General features: G+C 39.0%; 1 protein-coding gene across 3 annotated transcripts in view; it reads left to right on the forward strand.

Annotated features, from left to right (window-relative positions):
* The first annotated feature begins 913 nt into the window (after positions 1-913).
* The window catches only part of LOC127486689 (nuclear factor 1 C-type), a 96,437-nt gene continuing 76,900 nt past the window's right edge, over positions 914-20,450 (forward strand). For all 3 annotated transcript variants that reach the window (XR_011384424.1, XM_070063939.1, XM_070063937.1), the window contains exon 1: positions 914-1,019. The gene's annotated coding sequence lies outside the window, so the exon portion shown is untranslated. The remainder of the gene's footprint in view (positions 1,020-20,450) is intronic.

A 20,450-nucleotide genomic window follows, 5' to 3' on the forward strand; every position in this document is an offset into this window, starting at 1 on the left:
AGTATAGTATAGAAGAGCAATGGCTTTCTTATTCAGATCAAAATTTTTAAAAGGATCCTACAACGAAAACCATGATTAATACAGAATCATTGACAGCTTTTACCCTGGAAGTAAACCTAGACCAGGAAGTCTCCACTAGTGCCAACTTCTTATTGGAGGAGTAGTTGGGGGCGAGGGGGAGAGCAAAAAGAAATAAAATAAGATGTAAAGATCAATTTCTTAACAATAAATTGCCAATATATTGGAGATATTTGTTTAGGGGGAATCCATAAAATCTAAAAACAAATAAACTGATAAATGAATTTAATGTTGTGGGAAAGATCAATGTTTTAAAAATCCATTACATTACCAAGTGCCAGCAAGAAATAACTAGAAAATATAAAAGATCAATACGCAGAGTAGAAAACAGAAGCAAAGAAAAAAAAAGAGTAAATTATGTTACATCTAAGTGTTATTCAAATCAATAAGTAATACAAACGACCTAAAAGAATGAGCAGAAATACAAGGAAAATGAAAGCGCCGGAAGCGGATAAACAGAACTGTAACTCACTGCAACAGGTTACCGCCAGCTCCAGGCAGCATCCGCAGGGAGAAGGACGGGGACCCAGGGCGAGGCCAGTGGGTAGCAGGAGCTCGGAGGTGAGAGCCCTCCAGCCGCGGGGAGGCAGAGCCCAGGGGCGGCCATTTCAGACCTGAACCCAGGTCTGTCTCTCGCTGTTCCCATCCAGGACAACTTGAAGTTAGGGGTCCTTGCTATGGGGGACGCTGATTGGCTCCGTGCTTTGTGACATTACGTGCACTCAAGGCTGGCAAACTGTCCAATCAGGCAAGGTGACGTCCACAGTGCATCAGCACGCAGGGCCTGGACGTCACAATCTTCTCAGAGTTTTGCCTGCAGAGTGAACTCCTGGGAGACAGCTCCGCCGCCAGGAGGCTCCCAAGTGAGGTAGACCTCTGCAGCTCTCCACCTTCACTCACTGGGGACGCTGGGCACCTCGGAAGCTGACAACCGCGACATGGTGAGTGTGTGGACCTGGTTGTACCGAGAAGGGAAAATGGAGCCGAAGGCCAGGAGGACACAGGCCTCCGGCATCTGTGGGCTCCATATTGGCGCTGGCACAGGGCTTCCCCTCGGTCCCCTCAGACCCGTGGGTTGGGGGCTTTACCGGCACCCAGGACCCCCGAGGTCCTGCCCCTTCCCTGCTTGGGTGAGACTTCTCAGCCCGGAGTCCTAGCAGGCCAGCTGTGTGGCAGTAGCTCCACGTCTCCTCCGATTGTGCAGTGGGGACTGGGTGGTCTCTAGGGAGAATGTGGGCTCTGTGTATGTGGTTCATGCGGGACAGGCGCTGTCGGTTCCTCCTTCCCTCCCCACAGGGACCTGGTTCCCCCGAGTTTTCTCAATATGTGGCCTGCAGGGTATTTTCCAGGGCATTGACCTCTTTACACAGCTGTTTCTAGGATGTCTCACTCCTTCATATGTTTCCAATATCACAGTAACATAGACTGAGTAAGGTAGAAACAGAAGTTTTATTTGGCTTGGGGTTTTCACCCAGGTTGTAGAGAAGCAGAAAGACCCTGTAATTTGGTACTTGGGCATCGTCTTAGCACTTACACTTTCTCTGTACAGGGTGCCATCTCTATGTGCACTTTCAAAATAGAAATTTTGACCACTCAAATTTATGTGTGTTTTAAAAATGATTTTTCTTGCATGAAAGTCTTCCAAATCCTGTAGATATGTCTAGTTTACTAAGTTATTTTGGATTTACATTTTAATATAGGAGCCTGTTTAGTTTTGCTTGCTTAAATTTTTTTCAAGATTGTCAGAGTATTACTGACACAATTTGTGTATCATCAAGGTATGAAAACTGATGTTTTGCTATGTGAGGGACGTTAAAAAGTATGGACAATTCACGTTATCTTTTGATTACATTTTTTCATAAACTGTCTGGAATCCTCTTGTACATATACATTATGAAATGATTAAGAAAATCTAACATATCCATCACATTACATCCCTATGTTATTAAAGAATATGGAAGATATTAGCAAGTTGTGAGTATGTGATATCATAATCTGTGGGGAGCAACTCGGACTAGACTAAGTTACTAGAATTAAGACTTATTCTATGCATCTGCTCTCCCACAATATGTCGCTGAGAAGGGAGAAACAGCTTCTACACAGCTGCCTCCAGTTCAACCAATAAACAGCAGGACCTGCTCCTGATTGGAGGAGGGCAGCGTACTCGGCGTGTGGGTAGCAGAGTTGGGATTGGTGGAAGAGGACTATAAAGGAGGAGAGAGACAACATGCACCAGGAACATCTAAGGGGAACATCTGAGAGGAACACCTGTGCAGCCCCCAAGAGAGCTGGCCGGCGGTGTGCCGCTCCCCCGCGGAAGTGGGGAAAGTGGCCAGGGGGAACCGCCCTTCCACGGAGGTGGAAGGGATGGTAGCCAACCCGGGAAGAACCAGCAGCAAACCCGGGGAGGGCTGAGCAGACAAAAGAACAGCGCAGGGTCCTGTGTCGTTCCTCCACGAAGACGGGGAGCGACAATAATAAACTATTTACTGTGTTGAATATTAAGGTCTTGAAGTGTTAATTTTGTTAATTTATCTCATAACTGCAAATGTGTGTTCAGCTAACATTTTCCCATGTCCTTCACTCTCAGCCCATGACAACCACCATTCTATTCTGTGATTAAGTGCGACTTTCTTAGCTTACACATATGAGTGATATTGTGTGGCATTTATCTTTCTGTGCCTTATTGCAAATAGCCTAATGTCCACATTCATATTTTTGGATCCACATCCTGACAAAATGGAAGAATTTCCTTATTAAGGTTGTCTGTGATTCCTGTGTATGTGTGTTTATCACACTTTCTTTATTCATATGTTGACAGTGGGGTTGTCTCCATATCTTGTTCTTGTAGATAATGCTGCCAGTAATGTGGAGATAAAGGTATCTATTTGAGATATTGATCTGTTTTCCTTTGGATATACACGCAGTTGTGAGATTGCTTTGTCATATGTTCTATGTTTAATTTTGATTGAAGACCTACATAATGTTTTCTATATTGTATGTACCAATTTACTTTCTCAGCAACAATTTTTATATTCCTTTATTCCACCCTGGGCCAATGTTATCTTTTTACTTTTGGATAATTGTTTTAACATATATGAGGTGATAATCACTGTGGTCTTAATTAGCATTGTAGTCTTCATTAGCTGTTTCTGAATCCCTTTTAAGTTACCGGTTGGCTACTTGTATATATTCAATGGAAAACTGTCAATTCTTTGTGCAATTTTTATTACAATATTTGTTTTTGAGTTGTTTGTGTTCAAACTCAGGTTGTCCAATGTTTTCTTCATTTCTTGCTTTATCTGTTCTGTTTTTCCTATCACATGCAGAATATTTCTTAGATTTTTTTCAGTCTTTGCTTTTGTCACCTATGCGTTTAGTGTCATATCTAAACAATCATTGTTGAGACTAATATCAATGAATTTGCTTCCATTTGTAAGGGGTTTTATATTCTCAGAGCTTTTATGTAAGCCTTCAATTCATTTTGATTTGACTTTCATGCCTGGGTAATATAAAGATATTATATTTCAGTTTTTGGCATGTAGATGAACAATTTTCCTCTGCTTCAGATGTGGTCACTAAACACTAAGTGGCAGGATCCAGGCAGAAACTGTCACAGTCCAGTTTTTCCCTAATCTGCCTTGTCTCCCAGACCCACTCTTTTGTGCTCTGCTGCTCTTCCCTGTCTGCATGAAGAGACCTCAGAAGTGAGCATGCACAGAGAGAGACACATGAAGCAGTGTGCAATGTTGGGGAGAAGCAGAAACTATGTAGTAAAGGGGCAAGGCCCAGTAGGCTCTGTCTCCTTTCTCTGAAAGCCTTGGATATACAGAGGCACTTCAAAAATTCGCTGAGGGATTGACATTTGGCATGTGTTACAACCCTGCTTAGTATGTCCACATCCTATATTGGCATGCCTAGGTTACAGTCACAACTCTCAATTCCAGCTTTATGCTAATATGCACTTTTGGAGGGAGTGATGGCTGAAGTATGTGGGTCCCTGTAACCCACATGAGAGACTCATATCATCTGGGAAGCAGAGCTGATGGGGTCCTCCATGCAGAGTGGATGAACATAAGGTGTTCCTTTGCTGCAATGTGTGTTGGTGATCTGTAAAATAACACTCCATCATGAACTTTGTATGTCAAACAATGATGCACAACTGAGAAAAGGAGCCCACTGAGGTATTCAGGCATTTTTTCAATTAGTCTATGCAGCTGCCATCCCAAGAGGGAAGGGGCCCAACTGGGATAGTCCCAGTCTGACCACATGGATGCAGGAGGTTTATTTAAATTTTGAAAATTAATTTTATTCACATTAAAGGCACAGCGATCTCTCATCCACTGTTCTCTCCAGATCGTCACAATAGCTGGAAATCAGCCAGGTTGTGATGTGAAAACATCAGGTTTTATGAAGTGAAAATCCCAGAACTCGGTGTGGGTGGCACAGACCCAAGTATCTGAGCTATTATATGCTGCCTCCTAGGATGCACTTTAGTAGGAAGCTGGATTGGAAGTGGAGTGGGACTCAAACCTACACACTCTAATATAGGATGTGGGTCTCAAAAGAGCCATCTTACATGCTGTTCCCCAATGCTCACCCCTCTGTTATTTTAAGAGGAGTCCTACAATAGTCCAAACCAACTCTCCTGGCCCTGATGGTCATAGTCCCTGAAGTTAAGCTGTGCAGACCCTCAACACTCTAGAAAATACCCAAGTACATCCACGCAATGGAGTGTTCACAGCAGCAGCTTCCTGCTGTGCTTGTCACTCAGAACTATGAAGCTAAAGGTGTGCCATCAGGTGCTGTTCTGCCTGACACCTCTTCATCCACTTTCCACAAGCTGATACCACATCTGGCCATCCACATCAAAGTGGTCACTATTAGATGCTATGTTGAAGGGGGATCCCAAGTTGTCTCATTTCAGATAAACTTCATGTGTTGCTTCAGACACTCCTCGGCACTGATGTGGCTCATCCCCCCAGATAGTCTCCATAGCAGGTCCCTTGGCACAGTAGTTCATGCACCCCACAGGCACCTCTGTGGGTGACACTCATCTGTTTACTGGGCTCATAGCCTAGATAATTGTGACCTATGGGCACTGAATCAGGTATTACTTCATCAGTGTGGTGCACCAGCCTGCTGGGTCATTGGCAAAAAGGAGGACAAGTCCTTAGTATACCTGCATGGTCAACATATTAAGGCAGGACTCTTCCTTTTACCATGAACCCTGGTATTGTTTCTCCCCACTTCTCATTTACCATTTCTCATCCTTGGTTGGCATGGACAGTCTGGAATATCTCTTCTCCACCATGCCTAATGCTTTGTACAGATGGGGTATGCTGATGAAGAGCCTGTGCATTTCCTCAATTACCTCTGCACCATCAACACTCAAGCAAGGCCGTAGTAGAATTTGCATCAGTTAATCACCACATAATGGAAGCATGTGGTTTGAAATTTGTATTTGTAATTTATTGCAGGTGGAAGCTTAACATCCTGCCTCACAACCATAATTCCAACCAGCCTATTTTTACAGGTTAAACAAAGAAATCATTTTCAGACTGCATTGATTTGCAAGAATGTGATAAAATAATTCTAGTGATATTAGGGTTAGATGTTTAATATGTTGGTAAATTTGCCTAGAGAGAGTGCCTGCCTTCTAATTTTGTATTAGAAAGGAAGGCAAGTTAGGGGTGACAACCATAGCATTATGTAGTGAGCAGTAGACAACTTTCCTGTTTGGTTTAACCCTTTGAACAGCCTGACATGGAATAGAAACTGCTCAAATGTTTGTTGAATGGGTAGAAATATCCAAGGAACCTGGAAGATATGAGAAAAACCCCAAAACCTATATTTTTTCAGTGATTTACTGTATGCCCAGCTTTGGCTTCATGCTGTGGGAGCCAGTGCTGTGTCTAGGAATACTGATAGCAGCAGCAATTTATTGTGCTTCTTGTGAGCCAAGCATTCTGCACACATTTGTTTTTCATTCTCTCTGCTACTCTGTGAGTTGGACATTGTGGGTTTTTTATCCATAAAGAAACTGAGACCAAAAGAGGCCAAGCAGCTGGACAATAAACAGGAAGGTGTGCCCTTAACTCCTGTATTCTAAGGCCTGCTTGGCTCATAAAACATGCTATCTTGTGGGAAGTAAACATAATTAGGACAATTACAAATTAGCATGCTAGGGAATAATTGTATAGTATGCCTCTCTTTCTACATATTTGTGTGCTACCAGCATTTCATAAAGTGTGGGGTTTTGTCATGATTAAGTCTGTATGCTCTGAGTACTCATTATAGCATTAAATCTCAATGTACAGCACATCAAGGACAGAGATCCTACATGAGGAGTAAGTGCACAGTGACTCCTGTTGTTGACTTTACAAATTGACACTCCTGTTTATGGCATCAGTAATCTCCCCATGCTCCAGTCATGAGTTTCCAAGGCTATGGAAGCCTTTTGAGTTCTCCGACTCTTATCTTGTTTAGACAAGGTCATAGTCAAAGTGGAGGTTCTCTCCTCCCTTCAGAGAAAGGTACTCAAACAGTATATTTCACTTTGTGTTTCTATGGGGGTACAAACTGTTGAAATCTTTACTTAATGTATACTAAACTGATCTTCTGTAAAAAAAAAAATAAATTATCAATTCCCAACTTGACTCTCACTGGGATTAAACATGACAATAGGTCTGATCTGATTTCATCAGCATCTAAAAAATCATCTATTATTTTTCACTTTATGTTTCTGTGTGGGAGCAAACTGTTGAAATCTTTACTTAATGTATGCTAAACTGATCTTCTGTATATAAAGAGAATCAAAAATTAATCTTGATGTGAATGGAAGGGGAGAGGGAGTGGGAAAGGGGAGGATTGCGTGTGGGAGGGACCTTATGGGGGGGAAGCCATTGTAATCCATAAGCTGTACTTTGGAAATTTATATTCATTAAATAAAAGTTAAAAAAAAAGAATTAAACAAAAAAAGTCTGTATGCTCTGGAGTTAGATGCATGGATTGGAATCATTCCTGTGTGTGTAAAACTGGACATGTAGCCATGCATTTAAACATTTATTACAACTTCTTATAAAGTGTGGATGATAAAGGCACCTGCCTCCTTGTTGTGAGGGATATGTAACTTGTGTAAAATAATTCAGTGTGTGGTAGGCATTGCATCTCAGCAGGTTAAGCTACAGCTTGGAATGCTCACATCTCATATTGGAGTGCTGCTTTGAATGCTAGCAACCACCATTCAACTAGCTATTGATGTACTTGGGAAAGCAGTAGAGGATGGTGCAAGGGCTTGAGTCCTGCCACACCTCTGGGAGGTTTGGATGGAGTTCCTGGCTCTTGACTTTGGACTGATTCAGTCTTAAAGATGGGCACTTGATGATTGATCCAGTGGTTGGATGCTTTCTCCCTCTATTCTCCCTCATCACACTCTCCCCCTTCTCTCTTTACCTCCTTCTTTATCTTTTACTTTGCCTTTTAAATAAAAACAAAATGGTTCAGTGTCTGACAAACTGTGGTTCTCATACAATTCAGTGTCTGACAAACTGTGGTTCTCATACAATGTAAGGTTTACAAAGCCACTGATTTGTATCAGTTTTATTCATCTATCCTACACATCTCAAATGGTGATTTAAAATAGGTAAACAGTAAGTGTTTAATGAATAATATATTTTAATATGTAAATATCTAGGTCCAATTACATTAGAAAGATCCTCATTCTATTTTCACATGTAAAGCAAGATAGGGATGGACTGAATATGGGGCAATATAAACCCAGAGGCAGAGGGGAACCAGAAGGAATGGAGAAACTTTTGCAAAATGAATTATTGGAAAGTATGCTGGCTAAATAGCTCATTTACATGTTTTCTTACCAGTTTTAGAATGAATATACTCTCTATGTTTTTCTTGGCAATCACAATATAATGTGACACACGTGTTGTGGCAATAGGACTCCATTCTAATGTTGATCCTACAAAGCTGTTTTACTGTTTCTTAGAATTAACACTGGATTCCACCTCACTTGCAATTTTCATTAGAGAGCTGCTATGGAAAATTTCTATACCTCTCAAGAAAGAGTAATACTGTCATGTAAGGCCAGGTGCATCACTCAAATCATCCCAATCAGATTTCTCAATGCTTGATATAATCAGAAAACTGTGTTTTCTTAGCTTCTTGGTAAAGTTCACTCATAAACTCAGAAGGAATTTATTGAAAATATGTGTGTCTGTCCATGCCTGTAGTGTAAAAAGTGTAGTCTATGAATTCAGTCCTGTACTTTAGGAGTTTATAGGATTACTGAATGAAGCAAGGATATATATATATATTTATATATATATAATATATATATATTATATATATAATATATATAATAGATTTCTATTTAAAATGTATGATGGCTTTTGTACTTAAAATATGTTCTAGGTCTTTCATGTCAGTTAATTGACATTAACTGTTATTTTGTATCCTTGGAACTGCATTATGGAATATTTTCCTTTCATATTTCAAAGTAAATACCACAATTCTCAAAGATGGTTTTGTGATTCTGGTCATTGCTTACAACGTGTTGCTGTGAAAATAATAGAATTGTTGCAATCCCATGGTTTTATTGACTGTGGGTTTGGGAGATTCCAAAATGGAGGAAAGAATAAGTTGAAATTGTACTGATTTTGCTCTTCATTGGAGCACAGCACAGCATAAAACCACTGCCCTTCCAAGCCTTCTTCAACCACACACCTCATTCTACCAAAGTCTTTTTTTGCATAGTCTATAATTCCATTTATACAGGAGAGGCAAATATATATGGAGAGATAGCAGTTTATGACTTACATGGGTCTGCCGGGTAAAATTGGTATAATTGGAGAAAGACTTCAAAAATGCTTGTAAGAACTTTTGGAGTGATGGGACTTCCCTAAAGCTGGATTGTGGTGATGGTTTCCCACCGGTATACATTTACCAAAAGTCATTGAAGTATTGTTAGAATGTATGATTATTTTATGTATGTGATATACACAAACTTTAATTTCAATCTAAAAATTAAAACAAATGTTTGCACAGTCTTTTTACCTTTAACAGAAGAAAGAATAATCAATGTTTTGATTCTATCTAGACAAGTAGTATAAAATATCAAATCAAATAATATAATATATATAAATAATATCTGATAATAATACTAACACTACTACCAGATATGTGCTGTCTATATGTTAATTTGCTTGATCCAACCTGCCTATGAAGTAAAATAATCGTCTTCATTTTACATTAGAAGGGCACTTATCATGGTTTTATATTTTGCCTAAAGTAACACAAATTGTAGTTGGTAGAGGTACAATTTGATTTTTTTTTGACAGGCAGTGTTAGGCAGTGAGAGAGACAGAGAGAAAGGTCTTCCTTCCATTGGTTCACTCCCCTAATGGCCACTATGGCTGGTCCTGTGCTGATCCAAAGCCAGGAGCTGGATGCTTCCTCCCAGTCTCATGCAGGTGCAGGGACCCAAGCACTTGGGCCATCCTCCAATGCCCTCCCAGGCCACAGCAGAGAGCTGGACTGGAAGAGGAGCAACCGGGGCTAGTATCTGGCACCACAACTGGGACTAGAACCTGGGGTGCCAGCACCGCAGGCAGAGGATTAGCCAATTGAGCCACAGCATCAGCCAGTAGAGGTAGAATTTGAATCCTAACAACCTCTAGAGTCTGGCTGGCAATATCTGATAGGATGATGCCATGGATTTGCCATGCATTCTTCTAGCTCAGAGCTTTTGCCCATTCTGTTTCCTTTAGAAGAACACACTTACACCCCTTTCTTCCTGTAATAACTCTTATTCATTTTTTGAAGTAGAATATAACTGTTTTCTGGAGTCTTTTTTTTACCCTCTTTTTATTTTTTATTTAGTAAATATAAATTTTCAAAGTACAGTTAATGGATTACAATGGCTTTTCCCCCTATAATTTCCCTCCCACTCACACCCCTCCCATCTCCCACTCCCTCTCCCATTCCATTCACATCAAGATTCATTTTCAATTATATTTATATACAGAAGATCAATTCAGTATATATTTTTTGTTTTTTTTTCTTTTTTATTTAGTAAATATAAATTTTCAAAGTACAGTTAATGGATTACAATGGCTTCCCCCCCATAATTTTCCTCCCACTCACACCCCTCCCATCTCCCACTTCTTCTCCCATTCCATTCACATCAAGATTCATTTTCAATTATCTTTATATACAGAAGATCAATTCAGTATATATTAAGGAAATATTTCATCAGTTTGCACCCACACAGAAACACAAAGTGTAAAATACTGTTTCAGTACTAGTTATAGCATTACTTCACATTGGACAACACACTAAGGACAGATCCCACATGAGAAGTAAGTACACAGCGACTCCTGTTGTTGACTTACCAATTTGACACTCTTGTTTACGGCGTCAGTAACATCCCTAGGCTCTAGTCATGACTTGCCAATGCTATGGAAGCCTTTTGAGTTCGCCGACTTCGATCTTATTCTGACAGGGTCATAGTCAAAGTGGAAGTTCTCTCCTCCCTTCAGAGAAAGGTACCTACTTCTTTGATGTTCCTGTTCTTTCCACTGAGATCTCACTCGCAGAGATCTTCCATTTAGGTCTTCTTTTTTTTTCCCCAGAGTGTCTTAGCTTTCCATGCCTAAAATACTCTCATGGGCTCTTCAGCCAGATCCGCATGCCTTAAGGGCTGATTCTGAGGCCAGAGTGCTATTTAGGACATCTGCCATTCTATGACTCTACTGTGTATCCCACTTCGCATGATGTATCTTTCTCTCCCTTTTTGATTCTATCAGCTAGTATTAGCAAACACTAGACTTGTTTGTGTGATCCCTTTGACTCTTAGACCTATCAGTGTGATCAATAGTGAACTGAAATTGATCACTTGGACTAGTGAGATGGCATTGGTACATGCCACCTTGATGGGATTGTGTTGGAATCCCCTGACATGATTCTAACTCCATCCTTTGGGGCAAGTCAGCTTGAGCATGTCCCAAATTATACATCTCCTCCCTCTCTTATTCCCACTCTTACATTTAACAGGGAAAACTTTTCAGTTAAAATTTAAACACCTAAGAATAATTGTGTGTTAATTACCGAGTTCAACCAATAGTACTAGAACAAATCAAAGAGAAAATACTGAAATGGATATGGTATTACATTGTACATCAACAGTCAGGACAAGAGCTGATCAAGTCATTTTTTCTCATAGTGTCCATTTCACTTCATCAGGTTTCCCCGTTGGTGCTCACTTAGTTGTCACTGATCAGGGAGAATATGTGATATTTGTCCCTTTGGGACTGGCTTAATTCACTCAGCATAATGTTTTCCAGATTCCTCCATCTTGCTGCAAATGACTGGGTTTCATTGTTTTAGACTGCGGTATAGTATTCTATAGGGTACATGTCCCATAATTTCTTTATCCAGTCTACTGTTGATGGGCATTTGGGTTGATTCCAGGTCTTAGCTATTGTGAATTGAGCTACATTAAATATTAATGTGCAGACAGCTTTTTTGTTTGCTGATTTCATTTCCTTTGGGTAAATTCCAAGGAGTTTTATGGCTGGGTTGAATGGTAGGGTTATATTCAGGTTTCTGAGGAATCTCCAGACTGACTTCCATAGTGGCTTCACCAGTTTGCATTCCCACCAACAGTGGGTTAGTGTCCCTTTTTCCCCACATCCTCTCCAGCATCTATTGTTGGTAGATTTCTGAATGTGAGCCATTCTAACCGGGGTGAGGTGGAACCTCATTGTGGTTTTGATTTGCATTTCCCTGATTGCTAGTGATCTTGAACATTTTTTCATGGTCTGTTGGCCATTTGGATTTCCTCTTTTGAAAAATGTCTATTGTGGTCCTTGGCCCATCTCTTAAGTGGGTTGTTGGTTTTGTTTTTGTGGAGTTTCTTGATCTCTTTGTAGATTCTGGTTATTAACCCTTTATCTGGTGAATAGTTTGCAAATATTTTTTCCCATTCTGTCGGTTGTCTCTTCACTCTCCTGACTGTTTCTTTTGCAGTACAGAAACTTCTCAATTTGATGCAATCCCAAATGTTAATTTTGGCTTTGATTGCCTGTGCTTCTGGGGTATTTTCCAATAAGTCTTTGCCAGTACCTATATCTTGCAGAGTTTCTCCAATGCTCTCTAATAATTTGATGGTGTCAGGTCATAGATTTAAGTCTTTAATCCATGTTGAGTGGACTTTTCTGTAAGATGAAAGGTAAGGGTCTTGCTTCATGGTTCTGCATGGGGAAATCCAATTTTCCCAGCACCATTTATTGAATAGACTGTCCTTACTCCAGGGATTGGTTTTGGATCCTTGATCAAAAATAAGTTGGCTGTAAATGTTTGGATTGATTTCTGGTTTTTCAATTCTGTTTCATTTACCTATCCATCTGTTTCAGTACCAGTACCATGCTGTTTTTTTTTTTCACCGTTCTACTTTACTTTATTTTCATTACAAATGAAATTAAGTATTTTAATGTAATTATTTAACATTTGGGCTTCCTCTTTTGTTTTTCTTTTTTTTAAATTTTTTAACTTTTATTTAATGAATATAAATTTCCAAAGTACGGCTTATGGATTACAATGGCTTCCCCCCCATAACGTCCCTCCCAACCGCAACCCTCCCCTTTCCCATTCTCTCTCCCCTTCCATTCACATGAGGATTCATTTTCAATTCTCTTTATATACAGAAGATCAGTTTAGCATACATTAAGTAAAGATTTCAACAGTTTGCTCCCACACAGAAACATAAAGTGAAAAATAATAGATGATTTTTAAAATGATGATGAAATCAGATCAGACCTATTGTCATGTTTAATCCCAGTGAGAGTCAAGTTAGGAATTGATAATTTCTTCTTTTTTTAAAAAAGAAGATCAGTTTAGTATACATTAAGTAAACATTTCAACAGTTTGCACCCCCATAGAAACACAAAGTGAAATATACTGTTTGAGTACTCGTTATAGTGTTAAATCACAATGTACAGCACATCAAGGACAGAGATCCTACATGAGGAGTAAGTGCACAGTGACTCCTGTTGTTGACTTTACAAATTGACACTCCTGTTTATGGCATCAGTAATCTCCCTACGCTCCAGTCATGAGTTTCCAAGGCTATGGAAGCCCCTTGAGTTCTCCGACTCTTATCTTGTTTAGACAAGGTCATAGTCAAAGTGGAGGTTCTCTCCTCCCTTCAGAGAAAGGTACCTCCTTCTTTGAAGACCTGTTCTTTCCACTGGGATCTCACTCACAGAGATCTTTCATTTAGGTTTTTTTTTTTTTTCCAGAGTGTCTTGGCTTTCCATGCCTGAAATACTCTCATGGGCTTTTCAGCCAGATCCGAATGCCTTTTGGGCTGAGTCTGAGGCCAGAGTGCTGTTTAGGACATCCGCCATTCTATGAGTCTGCTGAGTATCTCGCTTCCCATGTTGGATCACTCTCCCCTTTATTTATTCTATTGGTTAGTATTAGCAGGTACTAGACTTGTTTATGTGCTCCCTTTGACTCTTAGTCCTTTCATTATGATCAATTGTGAACTGAAATTGATCACTTGGACTAGTGAGATGGCATTGGTACATGCCACCTTGATGGGATTGAATTGAGTCCCCTGGTATGTTTCTAACTCTACCATTTGGGGCAAGTCAGCTTGAGCATGTCCCAAATTGTACATCTCTTCCCTCTCTTATCCCCACTCTTATGTTTAACAGGGATCACATTTCAGTTAAATTTCAACACTTAAGAATAACTGTGTGATAATTACAGAATTAAACCAGTCATATTAAGTAGAACAGACAAAAAAAACTACTAAGAGGGATAATGTATTAAGTTGTTCATTAACAGTCAGGGCTATGCTGATCAAGTCACCATTTCTCCTAGTGTCCATTTCACTTCAACAGGTTTCCTTTTTGGTGTTCAGTCAGTTGTCACCGATCAGGGAGAACATATGGTATTTGTCCCTTTGGGACTGGCTTATTTCACTCAGCATGATGTGTTCCAGATTCCTCCATTTTGTTGCAAATGACTGGATTTCGTTGTTTCTTACTCCAGTATAGTATTCTAAAGAGTACATATCCCATAATATCTGTATCCAGTCTACGGTTGATGGGCATTTAGGTTGGTTCCAGGTCTTGGCTATTGTGAATTGTGCTGGGATAAACATTAGGGTGCAGGCCGCTTTTTTGTTTGCTAATTTAAATTCCTTTGCGTAAATTCCAAGGAGTGGGATGGCTGGGTCGAATGGTAGGGTTATCTTCAGGTTTCTGAGGAATCTCCAGACTGACTTCCATAGTGGCTTCACCAGTTTAAATTCCCACCAACAGTGGGTTAATGTCCCTTTTCCCGCACATCCTCGCCAGCATCTGTTGTTGGTAGATTTCTGTATGTGAGCCATTCTAACCGGGGTGAGGTGAAACCTCATTGTGCTTTTGATTTGCCTTTCCCTGATTGCTAGTGATCTTGAACATTTTTTCATGTGCCTGTTGGCCATTTGGACTTCCTCTTTTGAAAAGTGTCTATTGAGGTCCTTGGCCCATCTCTTAAGTGGGTTGTTGGTTTTGTTTTTGTGGAGTTTCTTGATCTCTTTGTAGATTCTGGTTATTAACCCTTTATCTGGTGCATAGTTTGCAAATATTTTTTCCGATTCTCTCGGTTGTCTCTTCACTCTCCTGACTGTTTCTTTTGCAGTACAGAAACTTCTCAATTTGATGCAATCACAATAGTTGATTTTGGCTTTGACTGCCTGTGCCTCCTGGGTCTTTTCCAAAAACTCTTTGCCTGTGCCAATATCTTGAAGGGTTTCTCCAATGTTCTCTAATAACTTGATGGTGTCAGGTCATAGATTTAGGTCTTTAATCCATGTTGAGTGGATTTTTGTGTAAGGTGTAAGGTAGGGGTCTTGCTTCATGCTTCTGCACGTGGAAATCCAGTTTTCCCAGCACCATTTATTGAATAGACTGTCCTTGCTCCAGGAATTGGTTTTAGATCCTTGATCAAATATAAGTTGGCTGAAGATGTTTGTTTGATTTCTGGTGTTTCAATTCTGTTCCATTGGTCTATCCATCCGTTTCTGTACCAGTACCATGCTGTTTTGATTACAACTGCCCTGTAGTATGTCCTGAAATCTGGTATTGTGATGCCTCCGGCTTTGTTTTTGTTGTACAAGATTGCTATAGCTATTCGAGGTCACTTGTGCCTCCATATAAATTTCAGCATCATTTTTTCCAGATCTGAGAAGAATGTCTTTGGTATCTTGATTGGGATTGCATTGAATCTATAAATTGCTTTTGGGAGAATGAATATTTTGATGATATTGATTCTTCGAATCCATGATCGTGGAAGATTTTTCCATTTCTTGGTATCCTCTTCTATTTCTTTCTTTAAGATTTTGTAATTCTCATCGTAGAGATCCTTAACATCCTTGGTTAAGTTTATTCCAAGGTATTTGATTGTTTTTGTAGCTATTGTGAATGGGATTGATATTTGCTGTTCTTTCTCAGCCATGGCATTTCCTTTGTATACAAAGGCTGTTGATTTTTATCCTGCTACTTTGCCAAAATCTTCTATGAGTTCCAATAGTCTCTTAGTAGGGTTCTTTGGGTCCCCTAAATAAAGAATCATGTCATCTGCAAAGAGGGATAGTTTGAGTTCTTCCTTCCCAATTTGTATCCCTTTAATTTATTTTTCTTGCCTAATAGCTCTGGCTAGAACTTCCAGAACTATATTGAATAGCAGTCGTGAGAGTGGGCATCCTTGTCTGGTACCAGATCTCAGTGGAAATGCTTCCAACTTTTCCCCCTTCAATAGGATGTTGGCTGTGGGTTTTTCATAGATTGCTTTGATTGTATTGAGGAATGTTCCTTCCAAACCCAGTTTGCTTAGAGTTTTCATCATGAACGGGTGTTGTATTTTATCAAATGCTTTCTTGGCATCTATTGAGATAATCATATGGTTTTTCTCCTGCAGTCTGTTAATGTGGTGTATCACATTGATTTTTTTGCGCACATTAAACCATCCCTGCATACCAGGGATAAATCCCACTTGGTCTGGGTGGATGATCTTTCTGATGTGTTGTTGTATTCTATTGGCCAGAATTTTATTGAGGATTTTTGCATCTGTGTTCATCAGGGATATTGGTCTGTAATTCTCTTTCAATGCTGCATCTTTTTTTGGCTTAGGAATTAAGGTGATGCTGGCTTCATAGAAAGAATTTGGGAGGACTCCCTCTTCTTTGATTGTTCTGTATAGTTTGAGAAGAATTGGAGTTAGTTCTTCTTTAAATGTCTGGTAGAATTCAGCAGGGAATCCATCTGGTCCTGGGCTTTTCTTTGTTGGGAGGGCCTTTATTACTGTTTCAATTTCTGTCTCAGTTATGGGTCTGTTTAGGTTTTCGATGTCTTCCTGGTTCAATTTAGGTAGGTTGCATGTGTCCAGGAATCTATCCATTTCTGATAGGTTTCCCTGTTTGCTGGCATACAAGTCCTTGTAGTAATTTCTGATGATTCTTGTTATTTCTGTGGTGTCTGTTTTTACATTTCCTTTTTCATCTCTGATTTTATTGATTTGGGTCTTTTCTTTTTTAGTTAGTTGGGCCAATGGGGTGTCAATTTTGTTTATTTTTTCAAAAACCAACTCCTCATTTGGCTTATTTTTGTAATATTTTTTGGATTCAATCCTGTTGATTTCTTCTCTGATTTTAATTATTTCTCTTCTCCTACTAGATTTGGGTCTGGTTTGCTGCAGTTTTTCTAGATCCTTGAGATGCATTGAAAGCTCCTTTATTTGGTGCCTTTCCAATTTCTTGATGTAGGCACCTATTGCTATAAACTTTCCTCTTAACACTGCTTTTGCTGCATCCCATAAGTTTTGGTATGTTGTGCTGTTATCCTCATTTACTTCCAAAAGGTTTTTGATTTCTTTTTTGATTTCTTTTATGACCCATTGTTCATTCAAGAGCATGTTGTTTAATCTCCATGTGTTTGTGTATGCTCTAGGGATTCCTGAGTTGCTAATTTCCAACTTCATTATTTATGGTCTGAGAAGCTGCATGGTATGATTCTAATTCTTTTGAATTTGCTGAGACTTGCTTTATGGCCTAGTATGTGGTGAATCCTAGAGAAGGTTCCATGTACTGCTGAGAAAAATGTAAATTCTTTAAGTGTATGATGAAAAGTTCCATAGATATCTGTTAGATCCATTTGGGCTGTAGTGTCGTTTAAGGTTTAGGTCATCCCAGTGCTCAGTTTATGTCAATGATAAGTTTATGATGTCAGTTCTTTTGTGTGTTCACAATAAATGATTTATTATATGACAAATTTATGTATTGCATCTAAATATTAGTGTATGACATCAAAAATATTTATGACTTCACATTGATTATGGTGTCACAATGTTTTTCTATCATCACAATTGGCTAAAATATCACAATGATGGTTAATACATCAAAATTGATTATATCAACATTTTTTACTTCAAATTTGATTATGATATTACAATGGTTGGTTTATGACAATGATAATTTGTGGCATCTCAACATTAGTTTATGACAACAATGTATTATGACATCACAATTGAATAGGACATCACAATGGTATTATGGCACCACAATTGACTTTGATATTGCAATGATGGTTATGGTATCAAAATTGATTATGATGCCAAAATGGTTTTTATGACAACACAATACATTATTACATCACAGAGGTAGTTTTATGTCATCAGAATGGTGGTTTGTCACAAAATGATTTTCACATCAAAATTTTTATTATAATCCAATGGTTTTTAATGACATCAATATTGATGATTTCACAATGGTTCCTTGGTTTATGACATCACAACATATTGTGATGGCACAATAGGGCATGATATTATTTTTATGGCAGCACAATTGACAAAGATGGCACAATGGTTTATGATATGATAATGTTGTTTTATCACATAACAATTGATTATGGCTACACAGACTATCAATGGTTTATGACAACCACATTGATTGTGATGGCAGTGTTTGGTCATTGTAGCTCAGTTCATAATAGCTAAGATATAGAATCAACACAGGTGTCCATCAACTAAAGACTAGATAAATTATTTTTTATATACACTATGGAATACTATACAGTGATTTAAAATAAAATGCAACAAAATGGATGAAACTGGAAACCATTATACTTAATTAAATAAGCCGGCCACAAGAGGACAAATACCATATTTTCTCCCTGATCTGTGGAAACTAATAGAGTACCTAAAAGGTAATCTATAGAAGTGAAGTTGCCACTTTTAGATGCAATGGTTTTAAACAGCTCTTGTCACAATTGTTAAGGGATAATTTTTTCATACTATTTGTAGAACTCTTATATATTGTAGGGTTAATCTTATGAGTATAAAGTTGAGGAGCTGGTGCTGTGGTGCAGTATGCTAATCCTCCACCTGCAGCACCAACATCCCCTATGGGCACCAGTTCTAGTCCCAGCTGCTCCTTTTTCCAATCCAGTGTCTCTGCTATGGCTATGGCCTGGTGCTTCGGATTGGTCCAGCTCTGATCATTGCAGCCATTTGGGGAGTAAACCAGTGGACAGAAGACCTTTCTCTCTGTTTCTCCCACAAACTGTTTGTAACTCTCTCTCTCAAATAAATAAAATTTTTAAAACACAAAGCTAATTGAAAATAGATCTTTGTAAAAAATAAGGATAGGAGAGAGAGGAGGAAGAAGTGTGGGAATGTGGGTGTGAGGGATGATAAGGTTGTAAGAATCATATTACAGTGTTTTATGACAATATAATGGTCATTTATGACATCAAAATTGATTATGATGGCATGAGGTAGTTTTATGTCATCACAATTTGAATATGGCAACAAAAAAGGTAGGTTTATGATATTAGAAGGGTGGCTTATCCAAACTAATAGACTGATATCACAATTTTAAAAAATATTTATTTAATTTTTTGAAAGGCAGAAGTAGAGAAGGATATTCATTCCCCCAAATGGCTAAAATGGCCGAAGCTGTACCAGTTCAAAGACAGGAGCCAGGAGCTTTATCCAGGTCTCTTACATGGGAACAGGGACCGTGGACTTGGACTGTCCTCTGCTGCCTTCCGAAGCTCATTAGCAGGGAGACAGATTGGAACTGGGGCAGCCAGGATTTGAACCAGTGCCCATATGAGATGTTGTTTTGGCACATGGCAATTTAATCCATTATGCTACAATGCCTGCCTCCACAATTTTTTCTACGATAATGCAAAGAAAGTATATGCCATCAAAATTAGTTATTATGGAATACTGTTTATAAAATCACAACTGATTCACAAAGACAGTTTTACGATAGAAGGGTGGTTTTTTTTAAGATTTTAAATATTTGAGAGGTAGAGTTACAGACAGTGAGAGGGAGAGACAGAGAGAAAGGTCTTCCATCCACTGGTTCACTCCCCAAATGACTGCAACTCCAGCCGATCTGAAGCCAGAAGCCAGGAGCTTCTTCCAGTCTCCCATGTGGGTGCAGGGGCCCAAGGACTTGAGCCATCTTCCACTGCCTTCGCAAGCCATAGCAGAGAGCTGGATTGGAAGAGGAGCAGCCAGGATTCCAATGGGCACCCATATGGGATGCCGGCACCACAGGAAGATGATTAACATACTGTGTCATAGCGCCGGCCCCCAGAATGGTGTTTTATCACTTAACATTTTATTTCAACATTACATTTTTTTGACAAAGCAAGGGTATTTGTGACATCAAATTTTATTATGACACAATGTGTGATGATTTAACAAAAAATTTATGAAAGAAAAATGGTAGCTTTATTACATCAAAATTGATTATGACAACATGATGTTATGACAATGACATATTAAGGGTATGTTTTTGATACCAGAATGTATGATACTATATTATTATGGCAATATAAAGGGGTTTATTACATCCAAATTGATTATATGGTATAATGTTTATGACATCACAACTAATTATGGCATCAGAAACATTTTTTTAACTTTTATTTAATGAATATAAATTTCCAAAATACAGCTTATGGATTAAAATGTTACAATGGCTTCCTCACCCATAAGGTGCCTCCCACCTGCAACCCTCCCCTTTCCCACTCCCTCTCCCCTTCCAATCACATCAAGATTCATTTTTGATTCTCTTTATATACAGAAGATCAGTTTAGCATAATGTTTTTCGATAATACAATGGCAATTTATGATTTCAAAACTCATTATGATGTCATAAAATTTGGATTATGACATCACAAATGAGTAGGACTTCACAATGGAAGGTTTATGATATCAGAATGAATGTTTATCAGAAACCAATCAATTATAACATCAAAATTAACTATGATTTCACAATGTGGATTATCAAA

The sequence above is a fragment of the Oryctolagus cuniculus genome, chromosome 19, assembly GCF_964237555.1.
Source record: "Oryctolagus cuniculus chromosome 19, mOryCun1.1, whole genome shotgun sequence".
In the NCBI taxonomy this organism is placed as follows: domain Eukaryota; kingdom Metazoa; phylum Chordata; class Mammalia; order Lagomorpha; family Leporidae; genus Oryctolagus; species Oryctolagus cuniculus.